Genomic DNA, 10,314 nt, shown 5'->3' with positions numbered 1-10,314 from the left:
TCTCACACACACACACACACACGCACTCACTCACACACACACACACACACACACACAAACACGCACTCACTCACACACAAACGCACAAACACACACTCACTCACACACACACACATTTTTTCCCTGTATCAATATTTCCATCAGAATTCAGGCATATTCTCAGTGACCGTTAAATATCACACGCTCCTGTAAATGATAATTTTATCAATTCATTGATGTGGAATTTGCATTAATTACAATATGCGTTCAAGATAAATCAGAAAACAATTATATTTTATATGATTACATATGATTTGTTTTTACAATTACATAAATGTTATGCATTTTATAAAAAAAAATTTCATTAAAAAAATTCAAAGACAACAATGAACTCCAGCAACAAATACATTTTTTGCTGTTTTCTGACAAGAACATAATTTCTAGTCTATGTTTTGGTGTGATTTTTACATCCATTTTTAAATAAACAAAACAAAAAGATAATTCTGTCATCATTTACTCCCCTTTGTGTTTGATATGTGGAGCATAAAATAAGCTATTTTGAGAAATGTTTTTTCTCCTAAAACCCTGAAGTCAATGGGGTCCAGTGTTTTTCAGTTCCCAATGCTCTTAAAATAACCATCTTCTGCAGAAGTCAGTCAGTCATACAGGTTTGAAAGACATGATTAAGTAAATGATTCCTGGATAAACTGTCACTTTAAATAATCAGCACGTCTTGAAGATGATCTCATTCACAGATGTAGAGTTACTAAAGAATCAAGCCATGGTGATTTCACATGTTAATCTGATGATTTCTGATCGTGCAGACAGTGTTTGTCAGATGATGAATGGTTGGGTTCTGGATTGCTCTCGCTCGTTAAGTCATTAGATTCGTTCCGCGGGTGTTTTTGGAGGGAGATTCTCATTCTGAGTGACTCATCAACTATCTGCTGTTTCTTTCTGTTTGTTATGTGACTGATTTAGAAATGCTTAAAGTGTAGAAAGTGTTGGCCTTTTGACATTTAGAGCTCGCCGGATGTTTTCTGTGATGTGTGTTTGAAGTGTTTATCAATGTGCCTCCGAGGATACAGTGAATGTGAAGTTTTCTTGACGTGATTAGAACGTTATTACAAAATGTTTCTCACAGTGTTATGAGAACGTATATTAAATATAAATGATTTTGCACTGACGTCTATGTACAAAAACATCAGTGAGAATGTTTCTGTTATCTGAATTAATAAAACGCGTCTATGTTTAAATGCAGCTTTGGATAAAAGCGTCTGATAAATGCGTTCATCTAAATCTCAGCTGAGGAATAGAGAACATTCTCAGAACGTTCTGGCAAGGTTCTCTGAAAGTTATTAACAAATGTTATTGCAGTAACATTAATAGAATGTTCATTCAAAGTTCTCAAAACATTTACACAAAAACATTATTTATACATCATTCATGGAACGTTTTTTTCTTAAACATTTGAGTTCATCTAAGGTTTTTTAAATGTTGCTACTTCATTCGAAAGTAACGTTCCCATAAAGTTTGCAAAATGATCAAATGCAATGTTCAGGAAAAAATGTTTTTTAAACATGCATGGATTTTTTTTGCACATTCAGAAACACGTTTTTTATGACAATGTAAATGTTAGCGGAGTCTGAGGAATATTTGGTAACACTTTAATTAAGCTTTTATGTAAAATGCGTTATAAAGGTATTCATAATATAAACTGTAATGCATTATATCTTTAATAATTGTATAAAATGCATTATAATATGTGAAGGTTTGTTTGTTGGGTAACACTACTTAAAGCCTTCATGTATAATGCATTATAAAAGTAGTTTTAATGCATCCTTGTAATGCATTGTACAATCTCATGAATAATTGTAACCACAGTTAATACATTACACACTTATCAATTCATTGTATCACCTTTTAATTTTAAATTTGGTTATGCTTATTTACGACAACAAGGTATAATGTATTACAGCGTAGATTATGAATAATTATAATGCCTTTAATAACCCTTTATAATGCATTATACGTACATAAAGGCTTTAAGTAAAGTGTTACCATTTGTCGTGTTTTAATGCATTATACTTTCTAAAGATGTAACAATGAATAGATAAGTGTTATAATGTATCACAAGTGCGCTTACAATTATTCATGAGATCATACAGTGCATTAGAATGTGCATAATTAATGCATTAAAACTACTTTTATAATGGATTATATACAAAGGCTTTAAGTGATATGAATATTTCTTGCTTTAGGATTGAATGTTGCTCGATTGCTCGTCTGTCAGTAATGCTTGGTTGCATTTGTTTTGTGGTTTCACACGAATGGAGAGCGTTCCATGGTGTGTGTGTGTGTGTGTGTGTGTGTGTGTGTGTGTGTGTGTGTGTGGGGTTTCAGCGCTCTGAATGCATTACTCTGAACATGAAGATCTGACGTGTTCATCACGGGTGTAGAGAGAGTTGGGCCTCAGTTGGATCTAAACAGGTCTAGAAAATAGATAAATAGTTCTAGAATCAGCTGTGCATTGACTTAAAGAATAACAAGATGTTCAGGAGTTTTTAATGGAATCATGGCGTTTATAGACAGCATTTAGTAAACACTGTACAGCAGGCAGATGATGAAACCCATCTGCATTTTAAAGTCACTTTCTGCTGAATAGACAACAAGACCAGACACACACACACACACACACACACACACACTCTCCAGTTCAGCTGCAAACACACACACAAACAGGTTTGTTTTTGTGAAAAGTGGGGACTCTCCATAGGCGTAATGGTTTTTATACTGTACAGACCGTATATTCTATTGCCCTACACCAACCCTACCCCTAAACCTACCCCTCACAGGAGACTTTCTGCTATTTCAGATTTTCAATACACTCCATTCTGTGTGATTTATAAGCGTTTTGAAAAGTGGGGACATGGGGTAATGTCCTGAAAAGTCACCTTCTCCTTGTAATACCTGTCATACCTTTGTCATTATACACATTTATGTCCTCATTTGTCACAAAAACGCGCACACTCTCTCTCACACACACACGTGTGCACCCTCACTGCAAAGGCAGCTTCCTGTGTCTTTATCTTTCTCCCACTCTCACCTCATTTCTGCTTCTGTTTTCACCAGCCTCCTCCTCTTCCTCTTCTCTTCTTTTGTTCTGCGTCTCGTCCTCAGCTTTGCTCTCGTTGACACATCTCTCCCCCTCCTCACTCAATCCACAACTCTGATTTGATGCTTTTCTTTGGTTTGCCCCTCTGTCACGCTCCTTCAATCTGCCTCTGGATCTCCACACACACACTCTCCCACTCTCAGCGTTTCTTGTGTGTTTTCGAAGAACATGTCTTTATTTAGACAGAGGAAAGAGGCCTGCTTTCTTTTTTTAGACTGTGGGATTTTTCCTCAAATCTCAGACCCCAGATTTGTTCCTCTCTGGCTCGTTTTGTCTCTTGCTTTGCTGTTGAGAACAGATCTAGTCTATAATGCATTAGATATAATGCATTATAAAGAGTTATTAAAGGCATTATAATTATTCATAATGTGCGTTGTAATGCATTATACCTTGTTGTCATAAATAAGCATAACCAAATTTAAAATGAATAGTGTAACAATGAACTGATAAGTGTATAATGTATTAACTGTTTACAATTATTCATGAGATTGTACAATGCATTACAAGGATGTATTAAATCTACTTTTATTATACATGAAGGCTTTAAGTAGTGTTACCGACATATATATATATATATATATATATATATATATATAATGCATTATAAAAGTATTTTAATGCATTAATTATGTCTTGTAATGCACCTTATAATGCATTGTAAGATCTCATGAAAAATTCTAACCACACTTATAATACATTATAATATATAACTGTTCATTATTACACCTTGTGCATTAAATGCATTAAAACACACGACAAGCAAACCTTCACATATTATAATGCATGCATGCCATATAATTATTAAAGATATTATGCATTCCAGTGTACATTATGAATACCTTTATAATGCATTATGCATAAAAGCTTAAGTAAAGTGTAAGTGCTACCAAAGGTTAAACATGATGATGATGATGATGATGATGAAGAGTCAGTTAAATTGCAATTGCAAGTTTATATCCCGCAGTTATGACGTTGTAACTCATAAAAGTGTGTTTGTATCTTGCCGTTTGGAGGAAAAGGTCACAACTGTGAGATGTAAACTTGCAATTGCAGGAAAAAAAGTAAGAATTGTGTGATAATTTTTATTCAGTGTCAAAAACATGCTTCTATAACATAGTTAAAATATTGTAAAAAAAATTTTTTTTTTTTTAAATACTTCTACCTAAAACTTGCTTTATTAAAACATAATCTAATAAAATAAAAATGTGTGTATCTAAATCCGTACATCTATGCATGATATATTTATACATATAGATGTTTATACAGTGCCTATCTAACCCATTTAAATGAAATTGTGATGAAAAATGGATCATTGAAATGCTGATATTCTGATAAAAACACGCATTTAAAATTTCAGTAGTTTGTGTGTGTGTGTGTGTGAGAGAGACTGTGTGTGTGTGTGAGTGTGTGTTTGTGAGAGAATGTGTGAGAGAGAGAGAGAGAGTGTGTGTGTGTGTGTGAGAGAGACTGTGTGTGTGTGTGTGTGAGAGAGAGAATGTGTGTGTGAGTGTGTGAGAGTGTGAGACTGAGTGTGTGTGTGTTTGTGTTACTGCATTTCCTTTGTCTCTTTTATTTTTGTCATTATTTTAAAGTTTTGGAAGAAAAACTTACATTTTTTTAAAGAAAATGAATTTAAATTAATGTAATAGTCACAATTTATTATTATAATTTTTTTTTTAATGTATTTTTTTTAATGAAATTGTAATTTACTCTTTTTTTTTTTTTTGCATGTTGATCTGCCCTAGAGACATCAAGTTGTTTTTTTATATATATAAATTGAGCTGTATTTTTCAGAGGCCTGAAGCTTTATGTTATTTCTGCACTGAAATGCACACTGAACTTCCTGGGAGTGTGTGTGTTTGAATATGAAAAAAGAATGACCATAAAGACACGAAATAATGATTTCATCAAACTCTACAATTGCAACTTTTTGTAGGGTTTGAATTGCATTTAATTTGACTAGTTAAATATAGCCTAAATCATTGAGAGATCTTCATTTATGTGTGTGTGTTTAAGATGTGATTCGTTGTGGTCTGTGGTTAATTTTTATTAGAGCTGTTAATTGTTTCTTTCAGTTGTGTCTGTGTCAGTATTCTGACTGAAGCTGTTTTATGCACAGACACTGATGAGATCTTGATTGTGTTGAGTGTGTTCTGATGGAAAACTGCACACACACACACACACACACACACACACACGCTGTGAGTTTGGCCTGCTGTAGCGTGAGCGCGCTGAGGAAACCATATTGTCGTATTGTGATCGGGGAAGAACCAGAATCAGCTGTGAACGGTTTAGAGATGATGCAGTGTTTCAGCTGTAAATGGCTAGATGTTAGTGAGCGAGAGACGCAGAGTGTTTTCTGAAAGCGTGACGGAGGACATGAGAAAAGGAAGAGCAGAAGATGGTGTGGGTGCTTCTTGTCAGATGAGCGTCTCTTTACTGTACGTGTTTGTCATTGGGCAGAGGGGGGTTCATTGCTGTAGGTGTGTGTGTGTTTTTTTTTTTTTTTTGCATGTTGATCTGCCCTAGAGACATCAAGTTGTTTTTTTATATATATAAATTGAGCTGTATTTTTCAGAGGCCTGAAGCTTTATGTTATTTCTGCACTGAAATGCACACTGAACTTCCTGGGAGTGTGTGTGTTTGAATATGAAAAAAGAATGACCATAAAGACACGAAATAATGATTTCATCAAACTCTACAATTGCAACTTTTTGTAGGGTTTGAATTGCATTTAATTTGACTAGTTAAATATAGCCTAAATCATTGAGAGATCTTCATTTATGTGTGTGTGTTTAAGATGTGATTCGTTGTGGTCTGTGGTTAATTTTTATTAGAGCTGTTAATTGTTTCTTTCAGTTGTGTTTGTGTCAGTATTCTGACTGAAGCTGTTTTATGCACAGACACTGATGAGATCTTGATTGTGTTGAGTGTGTTCATCTCAGATTTCCCCTTCATTTGTGCGCCGTCTGCTGATGTTGTGTGTGTGTTCTGATGGAAAACTGCACACACACACACACACGCTGTGAGTTTGGCCTGCTGTAGCGTGAGCGCGCTGAGGAAACCATATTGTCGTATTGTGATCGGGGAAGAACCAGAATCAGCTGTGAACGGTTTAGAGATGATGCAGTGTTTCAGCTGTAAATGGCTAGATGTTAGTGAGCGAGAGACGCAGAGTGTTTTCTGAAAGCGTGACGGAGGACATGAGAAAAGGAAGAGCAGAAGATGGTGTGGGTGCTTCTTGTCAGATGAGCGTCTCTTTACTGTACGTGTTTGTCATTGGGCAGAGGGGGGTTCATTGCTGTAGGTGTGTGTGTGTGTGTGTGTGTGTGTGTGTGTGTTTGTAAGAAAGCTGATTCACTGTGTTTCGTGTCTGAGTGATTCAGGAGTCGTGTGGAGCTCGTCACACTCTCACAGATGAGACTGAGATCTAATCGATCGAATCGTCTGGTGCATTTAGTGCAGAGACACTCAAACCAGAGGCGGCCCACGGTGACCTTTGAGCTGACCTGCCATGCCTTAAAAATAAAATAATAAAACATGTCATTGGAGCATATCCTCATCTTTGTTTGAACACTTTTTGTTCTGTTTTTGCTGGAAGTGAATTTGATTTAAAAATAAATAAATATAGTATATATTTAAATCAAATTCATGTAGTATATATATATATATATATATATATATGAAGAGTTTATTTGCCAAAACGGATAACTCTTTTAATCTAATTTTTATTATGCAATCATGTTTTTAATGTGTCAGTTAGCTGTATTTTTAGTTATTTTTTAACCTAATCAAAATAACCCAGCTGCAGTTTGATTGAGAATGCACAATGAAAAAACATGATTTTTGAAAACTGAGTTTTTGCAAATGAACTCTTCATATATATATATATATATATATATATGAAGAGTTTATTTGCCAAAACGGATAACTCTTTTAATCTAATTTTTATTATGCAATCATGTTTTTAATGTGTCAGTTAGCTGTATTTTTAGTTATTTTTTAACCTAATCAAAATAACCCAGCTGCAGTTTGATTGAGAATGCACAATGAAAAAACATGATTTTTGAAAACTGAGTTTTTGCAAATGAACTCTTCATATATATGTGTGTGTGTGTGTGTGTGTGTGTGTGTGTGTATATGAAGGCCCTCAGTCTAGTTAGATTTTTGCCCTTCATCGTGAGGAGTTTCCTCTGATTTTATGTGTTGTGGACTTCTGATATTGTACTGTATGTGATGGTATATGTTTACTTTTTGGACCAAAAGTTGAGTAAGTCTTGATAATATAAGATAAAGGATTAGTTCATCATTCTGTCATCATTTACTCTCTCTCATGTCATTTAAACCTGCTTGAGTTTCTTTCTTCTGATATTTGAAGAACCAAACAACATTAGACCCCACTGTCTTTCATTATGTTGACATTTCTTAAAATATCTTCTTTTGTGTTCCACCGAAGAGAGAAAAGAAGGTCCTTTAACCAGCTGTAATTTCATACGTTAATTAAAACCAATTTAAAGCATTTTTTTAATTACTAGCATTTCTGCACTGCTTGTGACGGCAGAACTGAGGACAGTGAATTATTCACATGAATACCAAAATAATCGAAAATATGATTCTTTTTTATTTGTCTCATTTTTAGTTCTGTCAAAAAGTGCAAAGCAGAATTTCCCTGATTTTAACTTTTCATTTGTATAAATGTGCTGTTAATGTAAAGCCACACTTTTTTTAAAGAAGGAAAACATAATTGAAGAGGCATAATAATGAAGTTTCAAGCTATTATTATCTGTCCTCTAAAGAAGCATTTGTTCATTCTGAGATAGAACGTTGTAGTAATTGACGAGTGATGCATTCATGCTGCAGATTATTTGAAGGCATGCTAAATGTCCATTCAGCTCATTTTCCTTTAAACGGGTGTAGGTTCAGTCGTTGTGAATGATTGTATGCGTGTGTAGAGTTATTGTCTGCACGGCTTCTTGATTTGATCAGATTTTCCAGGTTTAAATGCGTCTGCTCTGTTTCTAAGTAAACTGGAAAGTTTCTGGGTGTCTGTCAGAAATGTTTTCTTGCTGGAATGGCAAAAGTTCTTTCTGTAGTAGGTTTTTATTATAAATAACAAAGCAAACTGTGTATATGGTCTGTTAATGATGTGAGGAGGTGCTGAGTGGCTTTCAGTGGCAATGATTTCACAGAAACCATCGCTGAGAATATTTCCATGTGACTGATCCAGACTTTCATATTTACAGTTTGTGATCATTGTGTGCTACACGGCCGGTTCTGTTCATTATAGAATCTGTGGAGCAATGAATGCGATCCAACTGATCCAGTTTATATTCAGAATAGATCCTATTTAAATTCTGGAACAGATCCAATTCAAGTTCAGAACAGATCAAGTTTAAATTCAGAACAGAAGCGGTTCAGATTCAGAGCCGTGTGTTTGAGGACGTGATTCAAACACCGTCTGATCCAACAGACATCAATCATAAAGTTCTTGAGCTCTTTCATGCAGTTTTCAGAAAGAAACGAGTGTGTGTAGAAGTGTGATAGTCTCCAGAATGAACGACTGAGACGGTGAGATGAAACCCAAGCTCTGCAGCTCGTGCAGGAGTTCCTGTGACGCTCTTCTCTCCTGCAGCTTCAGCTCCTTCTTTTGTTCTTCTGAACACCACATTTCAATTCTTCTTTCTGTCCTGCTCTGTCTTCACATCTTTCCTCTACAATCCATGTGCTTCTTAATGTCAAGCACAGCTGTATTTGGTGAGTGTCACGGTCATTTGTTCTAGTCTTTAGTGATTCTTCGTTGCTTGTTGCTTCATTTAATGTTTTAATTTATTTGTGTATCTGTGGTTATTAAGATGCATTTTGTGTTGTGAATCTCATGGGGTTGGTGTGTGTGTGTGTGTGTGTGTGTGTGTGTGTGTCTGTCTGTGTGTGTGTGAGAGTGTGTTTGTGAGTGAGTGTGTGTGTGTGTCTGTGTGTGTGTGAGAGTGTGTTTGTGAGTGAGTGTGTGTGTGTGTCTGTGTGTGTGTGAGAGTGTGTTTGTGAGTGAGTGTGTGTGTGTGTCTGTGTGTGTGTGAGAGTGTGTTTGTGAGTGAGTGAGTGTGTGTGTGTGTGTGTGTGAGAGTGTGAGTGAGTGTTGGTGTGTGTGTGTGTGTGTGTGTGTGTGTGTGTGTGTGTCTGTCTGTGTGTGTGTGAGAGTGTGTTTGTGAGTGAGTGTGTGTGTGTGTCTGTGTGTGTGTGAGAGTGTGTTTGTGAGTGAGTGAGTGTGTGTGTGCGCGTGTGTGTCTGTGAGTGAGTGTGTGTGTATGTGAGAGTGAGTGTGTGTGTGTGTGTGTGTGTGTCTGTCTGTGTGTGTGTGAGAGTGTGTTTGTGAGTGAGTGAGTGTGTGTGTGCGCGTGTGTGTCTGTGAGTGAGTGTGTGTGTATGTGAGAGTGAGTGTGTGTGTGTGTGTGTGTGTGTCTGTCTGTGTGTGTGTGAGAGTGTGTTTGTGAGTGAGTGAGTGTGTGTGTGCGCGTGTGTGTCTGTGAGTGAGTGTGTGTGTATGTGAGAGTGAGTGTGTGTGTGTGTGTGTGTGTGTGAGCCTCATCTGGTGTCAGGCTGTTTGTGTTTGATTCTTCACACCTTTGCTAGTTAACCCGGCTTGGAAACCATTGAAGTTTCTCCATCTGTCCTTCCCGAACTCAAATGATGATTGGTTGTGATTAATAAACGCGCAGTATTGGACGGAAAATGCAAAAATCCGTCAGACGATCATCCTTCCTGTTGCCGCAGCCGTTGATCCGGACGCAGCTCGCAGCGGAGGGCGAGGGATTTTGTGTTTTCGGAAACTTGCGAGCGTTTCGAAACGAGCTGATGCTGATGGGAGCGAGGGGCACGTGGGCGACGGGGGGAGGCGTCTCAAACACCTTTTTCACAAGACAGGAAGACGAAAGGAGAGATAGAGAGGAAGAAAGAGGTCCAGAGCCCCACCGGAGAGCGTCGAACCCCGAAGTTTGTTGAAAGAAGCAGGAGAGACGGCTCAGAGACAGACAGACGGATGCTATGACACAGACAGCGGTGCAGGTTTTGTCTACAGTGCCCTGCTTCACTATGAAGGGCCGAACGGTAGGATCTGGGGCTGAGGGTTATTAAACGAGACGGCAGAAACCTGTGTGTGTGTGTTT

The 10,314-nt window shown here is 36.9% G+C and overlaps 1 protein-coding gene across 1 annotated transcript in view; it reads left to right on the top strand.

Moving 5' to 3' along the window:
• Positions 1 to 2,680, top strand: part of LOC107565355 (hepatoma-derived growth factor-related protein 3-like) — an 18,573-nt gene extending 15,893 nt beyond the window's left edge. Inside the window, exon 7 of the transcript XR_001606366.1 lies at positions 2,658 to 2,680. The gene's annotated coding sequence lies outside the window, so the exon portion shown is untranslated. The remainder of the gene's footprint in view (positions 1 to 2,657) is intronic.
• Positions 2,681 to 10,314: the final 7,634 nt, after the last annotated feature.

This window comes from Sinocyclocheilus grahami, unplaced genomic scaffold, assembly GCF_001515645.1.
Source record: "Sinocyclocheilus grahami isolate Dianchi unplaced genomic scaffold, SAMN03320097.WGS_v1.1 scaffold996.1, whole genome shotgun sequence".
NCBI classification, from domain to species: Eukaryota; Metazoa; Chordata; class Actinopteri; order Cypriniformes; family Cyprinidae; genus Sinocyclocheilus; species Sinocyclocheilus grahami.
The sequence above is the reverse complement of the archived record's forward strand: the minus strand, read 5'-3'. Positions and strand labels throughout refer to the sequence as shown.